The following is a 15469-nucleotide window of genomic DNA, read 5'->3' as shown; positions in this document are numbered from 1 at the left end:
TGTGGCTAGGCTAGAGTCCATTCGTATCTTGCTAGCATATGCCGCTCACCATTCTTTCAGGTTGTTCCAAATGGATGTGAAGAGCGCTTTCCTCAATGGGCCAATAAAGGAGGAGGTGTATGTGGAGCAACCCCCTGGCTTCGAGGATGAACGGTACCCCAACCACGTGTGTAAGCTCTCTAAGGCGCTCTATGGACTTAAGCAAGCCCCAAGAGCATGGTATGAATGCCTTAGAGATTTCTTAATTGCTAATGCTTTCAAGGTTGGGAAAGCCGATCCAACTCTTTTCACTAAGACTTGTGATGGTGATTTGTTTGTGTGCCAAATTTATGTCGATGACATAATATTTGGTTCTACTAATAAAAAGTCTTGTGAAGAGTTTAGCAGGGTGATGACGCAGAAATTCGAGATGTCAATGATGGGCGAGTTGAACTACTTCCTTGGGTTCCAAGTGAAGCAACTCAAGGACGGCACCTTCATCTCTCAAACGAAGTACACGCAAGATCTGCTGAAGCGGTTTGGGATGAAGGACGCCAAGCCCGCAAAGACTCCGATGGGAACCGACGGACACACCGACCTCAACAAAGGAGGTAAGTCCGTTGATCAAAAAGCATACCGGTCAATGATAGGGTCATTACTTTACTTATGTGCTAGTAGACCGGATATTATGCTTAGCGTATGCATGTGTGCTAGATTTCAATCCGATCCTAAGGAATGTCACTTAGTTGCAGTGAAGCGAATCCTTAGATATTTAGTTGCTACGCCTTGCTTCGGGCTCTGGTATCCAAAGGGGTCTACCTTTGACTTGATTGGATATTCAGACTCCGACTATGCTGGATGTAAGGTCGATAGGAAGAGTACATCGGGGACGTGCCAATTCTTAGGAAGGTCCCTGGTGTCATGGAATTCTAAGAAACAAACCTCCGTTGCCCTATCCACCGCTGAGGCCGAGTATGTTGCCGCAGGACAGTGTTGCGCGCAACTACTTTGGATGAGGCAAACCCTCAGGGACTTTGGCTACAATCTGAGCAAAGTCCCACTCCTATGTGATAATGAGAGTGCTATCCGCATGGCGGAAAATCCTGTTGAGCACAGCCGCACAAAGCACATAGACATCCGGCATCACTTTTTGAGAGACCACCAGCAAAAGGGAGATATCGAAGTGTTTCATGTTAGCACCGAGAACCAGCTAGCCGATATCTTTACCAAGCCTCTAGATGAGAAGACCTTTTGTAGGCTGCGTAGTGAACTAAATGTCTTAGATTCGCGGAACGTGGATTGAATTGTAGCATATATGTGTTTATGCCTTTGATCATGTTAATTCTGCATTTTGTTGCTTATGGTGGTGCTCAAGTTGTACAAACACTCCCTGGACCTCACAAGTCCGTTGCAAAGTGATGCACATGTTTAGGGGGAGATGTGTTACAACTTGACCCTTTGAGACTAACCATATGCTTGAGTCTGCTTGATTTAGTCTCGAAGGAGAATTAAAAGGGAAAAGGTGGACTTGGACCATGAAAGACTTCCACTGCACTCCGATGAGAGGGTAACTTATTCCAAGTTCATCTCATGAACTCTTATTACCATTTGCTCTTAATTGAAGATCTTGGTGAGGCAATGGGGTTAAAGGGGCCAAGATTGATCCCGTTTTGGTGTTTGATGCCAAAGGGGGAGAAAATAAAGGCCAAAGCAATAAATGGATCAGCTACCACTTGGGAGATTTGAAAATAGTAGAGTAGAGCTTTTGGTTTGTCAAAACTCTTTTATTGTCTCTTTTGTCAAAAGTTGGCTTCTTGTGGGGAGTAGTGTTGATTATGGGAAAAAGGGGGACTTTTTGAAATCTTTGATCAATCTCTTTTGGAATGACTCTCTTTATGCTTCAACATGTGTGTTTGACTTAGAGATAGAGATTTGAGTTTGATTTGCAAAAACAAACCAAGTGGTGGCAAAGGATGATCCATATATGCCAAAATTTGAATAAAACTCAAATTTATTTTATTTGAAGTGATTTTGCACTTGTTCTAGTTGCTTTATGTTGTGTTGGCATAAATCACCAAAAAGGGGGAGATTGAAAGGGAAATGTGCCTTTGGGCCATTTCTAAGTATTTTGGTGATTGGATGCAAACACAAGTGCTTAAATGTGAATCTATGCCCATGGATGAACAAAGTGAAAATCACAAGTAAAGGTATGTTTCTAAGCCTTAGTACATTGGTTTTGTGTACTAATATACTTGTCTAAGTGTTAGAAACAGAAAGAAAAAGAGTTGGCTGTGTACAGCCAAAAGGCTGTTTCGGTCTGGGGCACCGGACTGTCCGGTGGTGCACCGGACAGTGTCCGGTGCGCCAGGCTGCCTCGGGCGAAGAGGCCGCTCTCGGAAAATTGCCGACGGCGTACGGCTAAAATTCACCGGACTGTCCGGTGTGCACCGGACTGTCCGGTGAGCCAACGGTCGGCTGGGCCAACGGTCGGCCGCGCGATCTGCGCGAGACACGTGGCCGAGCCAACGGTCGGAAGGGGGCACCGGACTGTCCGGTGTGCACCGGACATGTCCGGTGCGCCAACGACTCCCAGATCTTCAACGGTCGGCAACGGTCGGCTGCGCTGTTTATGGAAATAAATCGGGCACCGGAGAGTGTCCGGTGTGCACCGGACTGTCCGGTGCGCCCGACGACAGAAGGCAAGGATGGCCTTCCAGATTTGCTCTCAACGGCTCCTAGCTGCCTTGGGGCTATAAAAGGGACCCCTAGGCGCATGGAGGAGGATACTAAGCAACCTTAGAGCATTCTTGATCATCCACACTCAGTCTTTGCGCATTCGTTTGTTATTCTAAGTGATTCGAGCTCTGTTCTAGTGAGAACTTTGAGATAGTCTTTTGAGCTCGATTCTTGGCCGTGTGTGTGCGCATTTTGCTGTGGATTTGTGTGTGTTGCTTCCCTCCCTTACTCCGTATTTCTTTGTGAATCTCAAGTGTAAGGGCAAGAGACTCCAAGTTGTGGAGATTCCTCGCAAACGGGAAAAGATCAAAAGTAAAGAAGAACACCGTGGTATTCAAGTTGATCATTGGATCACTTGAGAGGAGTTGAGTGCAACTCTCGTCCGTTGGGACGCCACAACGTGGAGTAGGCAAGTTTTGTACTTGGCCGAACCACGGGATAACCACCGTGTCATCTCTGTGTTTGATTTCTTGTGGTTATCGTGTTTGGACTCATCTCTAGCCACTTGGCAACTATTGTGCTAACACTTAACCAGTTTTTGTGGCTATAAGTTTAAGTTTCACAGGATCACCTATTCACCCCCCTCTAGGTGCTCTCAACAGTCACTGTAGTTGTCCGGTGCGCGATCGCCTTACAAAACAGGCGCATCCGACCGTTGGTCCTCGGGGTCGATTTGCGCACCGAACATTGTCCGGTGCACACCGGACAGTCTGGTGTGCCCAACCGACCGTTGCTGCGGCCCACGCGTCACCTGCGGATTACGCGGCCAACCGTTGCGCTGGCGACCGTTGGCTCACCGGACAGTCCAGTAAATTATAGCCGTACGCCCCTGTCGAATCCCGAGAGCGGCGAGTTCACCGCGGACCAGCCTGGCGCACCGGACACTGTCCGGTGCACCAGCGGTTAGTCCGGTGTGCCAGACTGAGCTGAAGTTCGGCTGCTCACAGCCAAGTCTTTTGCAATCCGATTCCTTTCTTTTTGGCACTGTTTCGAGCACTTAGACACACAATGTTAGTTCACAAAAATAACATACTAAGTCTAGAAACGTACCTTTTACTTTGATTTGCACCTTTCACATATTTAGCACATAAGTACTCAAATAATGTGTTGGACATCTAATCACCAAGATACTTATAGAAATTGCCCAAGGGCACATTTCCCTTTCAATCTCCCCCTTTTTGGTGATTTATGCCAACACATCAAAAAGCAACAAAAGAAGTACAATATCGATTCAAATTGAAGATCAAATTGTTATTGCACAAGATTTGACATATTTGGATCATTCTTTGCCACCACTTGGTTTGTTTTTGCAAATCAAATTCATTTACCTATCTCTAAGTGAAACACGCTTGTTTGGGCACAAAGAGAGATATTCCCAGAGTGAAATTGATCAAGTTTCAAAAACTCCCCCTTTTTCCATAATCAAAATTCTCCCCCACAAGAGACCAGATTTTGCAATAAGAGTATTTTGGACAAATCAAAAGTTCTAACTCTATTGTTTTAAAAATTCACAAGTGGTAGCTGATCCATTTGCTTTGGCCTTAATTTCTTCCCCTTTGGCATTAAGCACCAAAATGGGATCATTTTTGGCCCTCTAACCCCATTGCCTCACCAAAATGTCAATTAAGAGCAAAAAGGCAAATAGAGCATAAGAATGAACTTGGAATTAATTATACTAATACTGGAGTGCAGTGGAAGTCTTTGCATCGTCCAAGTCCACATTTCCCTTTCAATGCACCTTTGAGACTACATCAAGTATACTCAAACACAAAGGTTAGTCTCAAAGGGTCAAATTGTAGCATATCTCCCCCTAAATATGTGCACCATTTGCATATGGACTTGTGAGGTCCGGGGAGGTCTTGTACAACTTGAGCACTGAAAGGGAATTAGGCTTACACCTAGTCCCTAATTAATTTTGGTGGTTGAATTGCCCAACACAAATAATTAGACTAACTAGTTTGCCCAAGTGTATAGATTATATAGGTGTCAAAGGTTCACACTCAGCCAATAAAAAGATCAAGTTTTGGATTCAACAAAGGAGCAAAGGGTCAACCGAAGGCGCCTCTGGTCTGGCGCACCGGACTGTCCGGTGTGCCACCGGACAGTGTCCGGTGCACCACCGGACATGTCCGGTGCACCAGAGGACTCCAACTCAAACTCGCCACCTTCGGGAATTTCCAGAGGCACTCCCGCTATAATTCACCGGACTGTCCGGTGTACACCGGACAGTGTCCGGTGCGCCAAGGAGGAGCGGCCTCAGGAACTCGCCAGCTTCGGGAAACTCCAACGGCTAGTCCGCTATAATTCACCGGACATGTCCGGTGTCCACCGGACTATCCGGTGCAACTCCGGAGCAATGGCTAACTCGCGCCAACGGCTACCTGCAGAGCATTTAATGCGCGCACAGCGCGCGCAGAAGGCAGGCGTGCCCATACTGGCACACCGGACAGTAAACAATACTTGTCCGGTGTGCACCGGACATCCTGGCGGGCCCACAAGTCAGAAGCTTCAACGGTCGGAATCCAACGGAACTGGTGACGTGGCGGGGGCACCGGACATGTCCGGTGTGCACCGGACTGTCCGGTGCGCCATCGAACAGACAGCCTCCCAACGGCCACTTTTGGTGGTTGGGGCTATAAATACCACAACCACCCCACCATTCATAATATCCAAGTTTTCCACCTCCCAACTACTACAAGAGCTCTAGCATTCAATTCTAGATACACCAAAGAGATCAAATCCTCTCCAATTCCACTCAAGCCTTTAGTGACTAGCGAGAGAGATTTGCCGTGTTCTTTTGAGCTCTTGCGCTTGGATCGCTTTCTTTCTTTCTCACTTGTTCTTGTGATCAAAACTCAATTGTAACCAAGGCAAGAGGCACCAATTGTGTGGTGGCCCTTGCGGGGAAGTTTTGTTCCCGTTTGATTGAGAAGAAGAAAAGCTCACTCGGTCCGAGGGACCGTTTGAGAGAGGGAAGGGTTGAAAGAGACCCGGCCTTTGTGGCCTCCTCAACGGGGAGTAGGTTTGCGAGAACCGAACCTCGGTAAAACAAATCCGCGTGTCTCACTTACTTATTCGCTTGCGATTTGTTTTGCGCCCTCTCTCGCGGACTCGTTTTTATTTCTAACGCTAACCCGGCTTGTAGTTGTGTTTATATTTGTAAATTTTAGTTTCGCCCTATTCACCCCCCTCTAGGCGACTATCAATTGGTATCAGAGCCCGGTGCTTCATTAGAGCCTAACCGCTCGAAGTGATGTCGGGAGATCACACCAAGAAGGAGATGGAGACCGGCGAAAAGCCCACTACAAGCCATGGGAGCACTTCATCGGAAGAGTCCCGCACCAAAAGGAGGGAGAAGAAGAGCTCCTCCAACAAAGGGAAGGAGAAGAAATCTTCTTCTCACCACAAAGAGAAGAAGGAAAAATCTTCTTCCCACAAGCCGCATCGGAGTGGGGACAAGCAAAAGAGGATGAGGAAAGTGGTCTACTACGAGACCGACACTTCATCAACATCGACCTCCGGCTCCGATGCGCCCTCCGTAACTTCTAAACGCCAAGAGCGTAAGAAGTTTAGTAAGATCCCCCTACACTATCCTCGCATTTCTAAACATGCACCTTTACTTTCCGTCCCATTAGGCAAACCACCAACTTTTGATGGTGAAGATTATGCTAGGTGGAGTGATTTAATGCGATTTCATCTAACCTCACTCCACAAAAGTATATGGGATGTTGTTGAGTTTGGTGCACAGGTACCATCCGTAGGGGATAAAGACTATGATGAGGATGAGGTGGCCCAAATCGAGCACTTCAACTCTCAAGCAACAACAATACTCCTCGCCTCCTTAAGTAGAGAGGAGTATAACAAAGTTCAAGGGTTGAAGAGCGCCAAGGAGATTTGGGATGTGCTCAAAACCGCGCACGAGGGAGATGAGCTCACAAAGATCACCAAGCGGGAAACGATCGAAGGGGAGCTCGGTCGCTTCCGGCTTCGCAAAGGGGAGGAGCCACAACACATGTACAACCGGCTCAAGACTTTGGTGAACCAAGTGCGCAACCTTGGGAGCAAAAAGTGGGATGACCACGAGGTGGTTAAGGTTATTCTAAGATCTCTTATTTTCCTTAACCCCACTCAAGTTCAATTAATTCGTGGTAATCCTAGATATACTAAAATGACCCCCGAGGAAGTTATCGGGAATTTTGTAAGTTTTGAGTGCATGATCGAAGGCTCGAGGAAGATCAACAAGCTTGACGAACCCACCACATCCGAAGCTCAACCCGTCGCATTCAAGGCGACGGAAGAAAAGAAGGAGGAGTCCACACCACGTCGACAACCAATAGACGCCTCCAAGCTCGACAATGAGGAAATGGCGCTCGTCATCAAGAGCTTCCGCCAAATCCTCAAGCAAAGGAGAGGGAAAGACTACAAGTCCCGCTCCAAGAAGGTTTGCTACAAGTGTGGTAAGCCCGGTCACTTTATTGCTAAATGTCCATTATCAAGTGATAGTGACAGGGGCGACGACAAGAAGGGGAGAAGAAAGGAGAAGAAGAGGTACTACAAAAAGAAGGGCGGCGATGCCCATGTTTGTCGGGAATGGGATTCCGATGAAAGCTCAAGCGACTCCTCCGACGACGAGGACGCCGCCAACATCGTCGTCACCAAGGGACTCCTCTTCCCCAACGTCGGCCACAAGTGCCTCATGGCAAAGGACGGCAAAAGGAAGAAGGTAAAATCAAGATCCTCCACTAAATATGAAACCTCTAGTGATGAAAATGCTAGTGATGAGGAGGATAACTTGCGTATCCTTTTTGCCAATCTTAACATGGAACAAAAAGAAAAATTAAATGAATTAATTAGTGCTATTCATGAAAAAGATGACCTTTTAGATTCCCAAGAGGACTGTCTAATTAAAGAAAACAAGAAACATGTTAAGGTTAAAAATGCTTATGCTCTAGAAGTAGAAAAATGTGAAAAATTATCTAGTGAGCTAAGCACTTGCCGTGAGATGATTGACAACCTTAGGAATGAAAATGCTAGTTTAAATGCTAAGGTTGATTCACATGTTTGCAATGTTTCAACTTCAAATCCTAGAGATGATAATATTGATTTACTTGCTAGGATTGATGAGTTAAATGCTTCCCTCGCTAGCCTCAGAATTGAAAATGAAAAATTGCTTGCTAAGGCTAAAGATTTTGATGTTTGCAATGCTACTATTTCCGACCTTAGAACTAAGAATGACATGTTACATGCTAAGGTCGTAGAATTAAAATCTTGCAAACCCTCTACATCTAGTGTTGAGCATGTATCTATTTGTACTAGATGTAGAGATGTTAACATTGATGCTATACATGATCACATGTCTTTGATTAAACAACAAAATGATCATATAGCAAAATTAGATGCAAAAATTGCCGAGCATAACTTGGAAAATGAAAAATTCAAATTTGCTAGAAGTATGCTCTATAATGGGAGACGCCCTGGCATCAAGGATGACATTGGATTCCAAAGGGGAGACAATGTCAAACTTAGTGCCCCTCCTAAAAGATTATCTAATTTTGTTAAGGGCAAGGCTCCCATGCCTCAGGATAACGAGGGTTACATTTTGTACCCTGCCGGTTATCCTGAGAGCAAAATTAGGAGAATTCATTCTAGGAAGTCTCACTCTGGCCCTAATCATGCATTTATGTATAAGGGTGAGACATCTAGCTCTAGGCAACCAACCCATGCTAAGTTGCCTAGAAAGAAAACTCCTAGTGCATCAAATGATCATAACATTTCATTTTGAAACTTTTGATGCATCTTATGTTTTGACTAACAAATCCGGCAAGGTAGTTGCCAAATATGTTGGGGGCAAGCACAAGGGCTCCAAGACTTGTGTTTGGGTACCCAAAGTTCTTGTTTCTAATGCCAAAGGACCCAAAACCATTTGGGTACCTAAAGTCAAGAACTAAACTTGTTTTGTAGGTTTATGCATCCGGGGGCTCAAGTTGGATACTCGACAGCGGGTGCACAAACCACATGACAGGGGAGAAGAAAATGTTCTCCTCCTATGAGAAAAACCAAGATCCCCAAAGAGCGATCACATTCGGGGATGAAAATCAAGGTTTGGTCAAAGGATTGGGTAAAATAGCTATATCTCCTGACCATTCTATTTCCAATGTTTTTCTTGTAGATTCTTTAGATTACAATTTGCTTTCCGTATCTCAATTATGTCAAATGGGCTACAACTGTCTATTCACTGATATAGGTGTCACTGTCTTTAGAAGAAGTGATGATTCAATAGCATTTAAGGGAGTGTTAGAGGGTCAGCTATACTTGGTAGATTTTGATAGAGCTGAACTCGACACTTGCTTAATTGCTAAGACTAACATGGGTTGGCTCTGGCATCGCCGACTAGCCCATGTTGGGATGAAGAATCTTCATAAGCTTCTAAAGGGAGAACACATTTTAGGATTAACAAATGTTCATTTTGAGAAAGACAGGATTTGTAGCGCATGCCAGGTAGGAAAGCAAGTTGGAGCCCATCATCCGCATAAGAACATAATGACGACCGACAGGCCACTGGAGCTCCTACACATGGATCTATTCGGCCCGATCGCTTACATAAGCATCGGCGGGAGTAAGTACTGTCTAGTTATTGTGGATGATTATTCTCGCTTCACTTGGGTATTCTTTTTATAGGAAAAATCTCAAACCCAAGAGACCTTAAAGGGATTCTTGAGACGGGCTCAAAATGAGTTCGACTTAAGGATCAAGAAAATAAGAAGCGACAACGGAACGGAGTTCAAGAACTCTCAAATCGAAGGCTTCCTTGAGGAGGAGGGCATCAAGCATGAGTTCTCTTCTCCCTACACACCTCAACAAAATGGTGTAGTGGAGAGGAAGAATAGAACTCTATTGGACATGGCAAGAACCATGCTTGATGAGTACAAGACTTCGGATCGGTTTTGGGCCGAGGCGGTCAACACCGCTTGCTACGCCATCAACAGGTTGTATCTACACCGAATCCTCAAGAAGACATCATATGAACTCCTAACCGGTAAAAAGCCCAACATTTCATATTTTAGAGTCTTTGGTAGCAAATGCTTTATTCTTGTTAAAAGAGGTAGAAAAACTAAATTTGCTCCTAAGACTGTAGAAGGTTTTTTACTTGGTTATGACTCAAACACAAGGGCATATAGGGTCTTTAACAAGTCCACTGGACTGGTTGAAGTCTCATGTGACGTTGTGTTTGATGAGACTAACGGCTCTCAAGTAGAGCAAGCTGATCTTGATGAGATAGGTAATGAAGAGGCTCCGTGCATCGCGCTAAGGAACATGTCCATTGGTGATGTGTGCCCTAAGGAATCCAAAGAGCCTCCAAATGCACAAGATCAACCATCCTCCTCCATGCAAGCATCTCCACCAACTCAAAAAGAGGATGAAGCTCAAGTTGATGAAGAAGAAGATCAATCAAATGAGCCACCTCAAGATGACGGCATAGATCAAGGGGGAGATGCAAATAATCAAGACAAGGAGGATGAAGAACCAAGGCCGCCACACCCAAGAGTCCACCAAGCAATCCAACGAGATCACCCCGTCGACACCATCCTCGGCGACATTCATAAGGGGGTAACTACTAGATCTCGTGTTGCACATTTTTGTGAACATTACTCGTTTGTTTCCTCTATTGAGCCACACAAGGTAGAGGAAGCACTTCAAGATTCGGATTGGGTGGTGGCGATGCAAGAGGAGCTCAACAACTTCACTAGGAATGAGGTATGGCACTTAGTTCCACGTCCTAATCAAAATGTTGTAGGAACCAAATGGGTCTTCCGCAACAAGCAAGATGAGCATGGTGTGGTGACAAGGAACAAAGCTCGACTTGTGGCCAAAGGATACTCCCAAGTCGAAGGTTTGGATTTCGGTGAAACCTATGCACCCGTAGCTAGGCTTGAGTCAATTCGTATATTATTAGCCTATGCTACTTACCATGGCTTCAAGCTTTATCAAATGGACGTGAAAAGTGCCTTCCTCAATGGACCAATCAAAGAAGAGGTCTATGTTGAGCAACCTCCCGGCTTTGAAGACAGTGAGTATCCTAACCATGTCTATAAGCTCTCTAAGGCTCTTTATGGGCTCAAGCAAGCCCCAAGAGCATGGTATGAATGCCTTAGAGATTTTCTTATTGCAAATGGATTCAAAGTCGGAAAGGCCGATCCTACACTCTTTACTAAAACTCTTGAAAATGACTTGTTTGTATGCCAAATTTATGTTGATGATATTATATTTGGGTCTACTAACGAGTCTACATGTGAAGAGTTTAGTAGGATCATGACACAGAAATTCGAGATGTCTATGATGGGGGAGTTGAAGTATTTCTTAGGATTTCAAGTAAAGCAACTCCAAGAAGGCACCTTCCTAAGCCAAACGAAGTACACTCAAGATATTCTAAGCAAGTTTGGAATGAAGGATGCCAAACCCATCAAGACACCCATGGGAACCAATGGGCATCTCGACCTCGACACGGGAGGTAAGTCCGTGGATCAAAAGGTATACCGGTCGATGATAGGTTCATTACTCTATTTATGTGCATCTCGACCGGACATTATGCTTTCCGTTTGCATGTGTGCAAGATTCCAATCCGACCCTAAGGAATCCCACCTTACGGCCGTAAAACGAATCTTGAGATATTTGGCCTATACTCCTAAGTTTGGGCTTTGGTATCCTAGGGGATCCACTTTTGATTTGATTGGTTATTCGGATGCCGATTGGGCGGGGTGTAAAATCAATAGGAAAAGCACATCAGGGACTTGCCAGTTCTTGGGAAGATCCTTGGTGTCTTGGGCTTCAAAAAAGCAAAATTCGGTCGCTCTTTCCACCGCCGAAGCCGAGTACATTGCCGCAGGCCATTGTTGCGCGCAATTGCTTTGGATGAGGCAAACCCTGCGGGACTACGGTTACAAAGTAACCAAAGTCCCTTTGCTATGTGACAATGAGAGTGCAATCAAGATGGCCGACAATCCCGTCGAGCATAGCCGCACTAAGCACATAGCCATCCGGTATCATTTTCTCAGGGATCACCAACAAAAGGGAGATATCGAGATTTCATACATTAATACTAAAGATCAATTAGCCGATATCTTTACCAAGCCTCTTGATGAACAAACTTTTACCAAACTTAGGCATGAGCTCAATATTCTTGATTCACGCAATTTCTTTTGATAGATTGCACACATAGCTCATTTATATACCTTTGATCATATCTCTTTCATACGCTATGACTAATGTGTCTTCAAGTCTATTTCAAACCAAGTCATAGGTATATTGAAAGGGAATTGGAGTCTTCGGCGAAGACAAAGGCTTCCACTCCGTAACTCATCCTTCGCCGTCGCTCCAAGAGATTCTCCATTCTTGGGGAAGAAAAGCTGAGCATCAAAGAAAAGGACCTTGTCTTTGGGGGAGAGAGTAAGAGCCCAAAGCAAAAGAACCGGACTTCGTCTTTGGTATAATCTTAACTCATTTATTTATGACCAAAGGGGAAGATAGCACTTCGAGGGCTCTAATGATTCCGTTTTTGGCGATTCATGCCAAAGGGGGAGAAAGTAAGAGCCCAAAGCAAAAGGACCGCACCACCACCAATTTAAAAAAAAACTTCGTGTTTTCAAAGAATTTTATCATTTGGTATCCTATTGTGTTCAAAAGGGGGAGAAAGTAGTATTTCAAAAATGATATATCAAAACCCTCTTGAACACTAAGAGGAGGATCTCATTTAGGGGGAGTTTTGTTTAGTCAAAGAGAAGCATTTGGAACAGGGGAAGAAAATTTCAAATCTTAAAAATGCTTAGCAAAATCTTATTCATTTACCTTTGACTATTTGCAAAAGAACTTTGAAAAAGATTTGCAAAAACAAAACATGTGGTGCAAGCGTGGTCCAAAATGTTATATAAGAAAGAAACAATCCATGCATATCTTGTAAATATTTATATTGGCTCAATTCAAAGCAACCTTTACACTTACATTATGCAAACTAGTTCAATTATGCACTTCCATATTTGCTTTGGTTTGTGTTGGCATCAATCACCAAAAAGGGGGAGATTGAAAGGGAATTAGGCTTACACCTAGTCCCTAATTAATTTTGGTGGTTGAATTGCCCAACACAAATAATTAGACTAACTAGTTTGCCCAAGTGTATAGATTATACAGGTGTCAAAGGTTCACACTCAGCCAATAAAAAGATCAAGTTTTGGATTCAACAAAGGAGCAAAGGGTCAACCGAAGGCGCCTCTGGTCTGGCGCACCGGACAGTGTCCGGTGCACCACCGGACATGTCCGGTGCACCAGAGGACTCCAACTCAAACTCGCCACCTTCGGGAATTTCCAGAGGCACTCCCGCTATAATTCACCGGACTGTCCGGTGTACACCGGACAGTGTCCGGTGCGCCAAGGAGGAGCGGCCTCAGGAACTCGCCAGCTTCGGGAAACTCCAACGGCTAGTCCGCTATAATTCACCGGACATGTCCGGTGTGCACCGGACTGTCCGGTGCAACTCCGGAGCAACGGCTAACTCGCGCCAACGGCTACCTGCAGAGCATTTAATGCGCGCGCAGCGCGCGCAGAAGGCAGGCGTGCCCATACTGGCACACCGGACAGTAAACAGTACTTGTCCGGTGTGCACCGGACATCCTGGCGGGCCCACAAGTCAGAAGCTTCAACGGTCGGAATCCAACGGAACTGGTGACGTGGCGGGGGCACCGGACATGTCCGGTGTGCACCGGACTGTCCGGTGCGCCATCGAACAGACAGCCTCCCAACGGCCACTTTTGGTGGTTGGGGCTATAAATACCCCAACCACCCCACCATTCATAATATCCAAGTTTTCCACCTCCCAACTACTACAAGAGCTCTAGCATTCAATTCTAGATACACCAAAGAGATCAAATCCTCTCCAATTCCACTCAAGCCTTTAGTGACTAGCGAGAGAGATTTGCCGTGTTCTTTTGAGCTCTTGCGCTTGGATCGCTTTCTTTCTTTCTCACTTGTTCTTGTGATCAAAACTCAATTGTAACCAAGGCAAGAGGCACCAATTGTGTGGTGGCCCTTGCGGGGAAGTTTTGTTCCCGTTTGATTGAGAAGAAGAAAAGCTCACTCGGTCCGAGGGACCGTTTGAGAGAGGGAAGGGTTGAAAGAGACCCGGCCTTTGTGGCCTCCTCAACGGGGAGTAGGTTTGCGAGAACCGAACCTCGGTAAAACAAATCCGCGTGTCTCACTTACTTATTCGCTTGCGATTTGTTTTGCGCCCTCTCTCGCGGACTCGTTTTTATTTCTAACGCTAACCCGGCTTGTAGTTGTGTTTATATTTGTAAATTTCAGTTTCGCCCTATTCACCCCCCCCCTCTAGGCGACTATCAAGCACCACAAATATACAACGAGTAATGTAAATGCTTCAAAGTAACATGATCAAAGGGCATAGAACACATGTATGCTATAGATCAATCCAAGTTACGCGAATCTAAGACATTTAGCTCACTACGCAACCTGCAAAAAGTTTTCTCATCCAACGGCTTGGTAAAGATATCGGCTAGCTGGTTCTCGGTGCTAATATGGTACACCTCGATATCTCCCTTGTAGGAAATAGGTGACGCCTAAGAGGGGGGGGGTGAATTAGGACTTCTAAAACTTTTACTAAGTTAGGCCACAATTAAATCCCTAGAGCAAAACCTATGCAAATAATCAAACTAGAATGAGCAAACTAGGTTTTGTCTAAGTGTTGCTATCTCTACCGCAATGGCTAAGTTTCAATCTACACTAAATAAGTATGAATACAAGATTGAAACTTAAGTGCTTAATATAAATGCGGAAGGTAAAGAACAAGGTAGAGATGCAAACTCTCGTGGATGACGCCGATATTTTTACCGAGTTATCCGGAACCGCGCAAGGTCCTGACTAATCCTCGTTGGTGCCCCTACGCAAAGGGAAGCCCACGCGAGGGCCAAGCACCTCGGTCGAGTAACTCCGTAGAGAGCCGCGGGCCTTCTCCACGCGCAAGTGGTGCTCCGCTTTCGGCTCCTCCCGGACGCTCCCTGCCGTCTCCACTATCGAGCTTCCGGTCGAAACGTCGCAGGCCTCGTTCCCTCCGGTACACGGTGGCGGCTGTGACACAAACACGGTTGTCACGATCTCGTAAGACTCTCACCCCACTCGTTACAATTACAATGGCTCGCGCAAGAGCCGAGGGGTTTTGTGGTTTGTCTAAACTCACTCAACTAACTAGTATTCACCTAGAGCAAGCGCTAATGCGGTCTAACTAACCTAAACACTTTGCAAAGCACCTACGCTAATCACCGAGTGATTCTATTAAGCACTTGGGTGTTTGAGCACTTGTAAATGTCTACAATATGTCTTGGTATGTTGCTTGGGCTCCCACACCTTCAAATGGCTGATTGGGTGAAGTATATATAGGCCCCAACTCAACTAGCCGCTGAAAAGCAGACTGTTGTAAGGGTGGCACACCGGACAGTCCTGTCAGCCAACGGTGCGCCAACTGTGTGCCAAAAGTGCGCCAACAGTGAGCCAACGGTGCGCCAACAGTGCGCCAACACTGTGCAGCCAACGACTAGTTCTGACACACCGGACAGTCCTGTCAGCCAACGGTGCGCCAACTGTGTGCCAACAGTGCGCCAACGGTGAGCCAACGGTGCGCCAACAGTGCGCCAACGCTGTGCAGCCAACGACTAGTTCTGACACACCGGACAGTCCGGTGCACCAACAGTGTGCC

This window comes from Zea mays, chromosome 1 (assembly GCF_902167145.1).
Source record: "Zea mays cultivar B73 chromosome 1, Zm-B73-REFERENCE-NAM-5.0, whole genome shotgun sequence".
Classification (NCBI taxonomy): Eukaryota; Viridiplantae; Streptophyta; class Magnoliopsida; order Poales; family Poaceae; genus Zea; species Zea mays.
Note: the sequence above shows the minus strand (reverse complement) of the source record.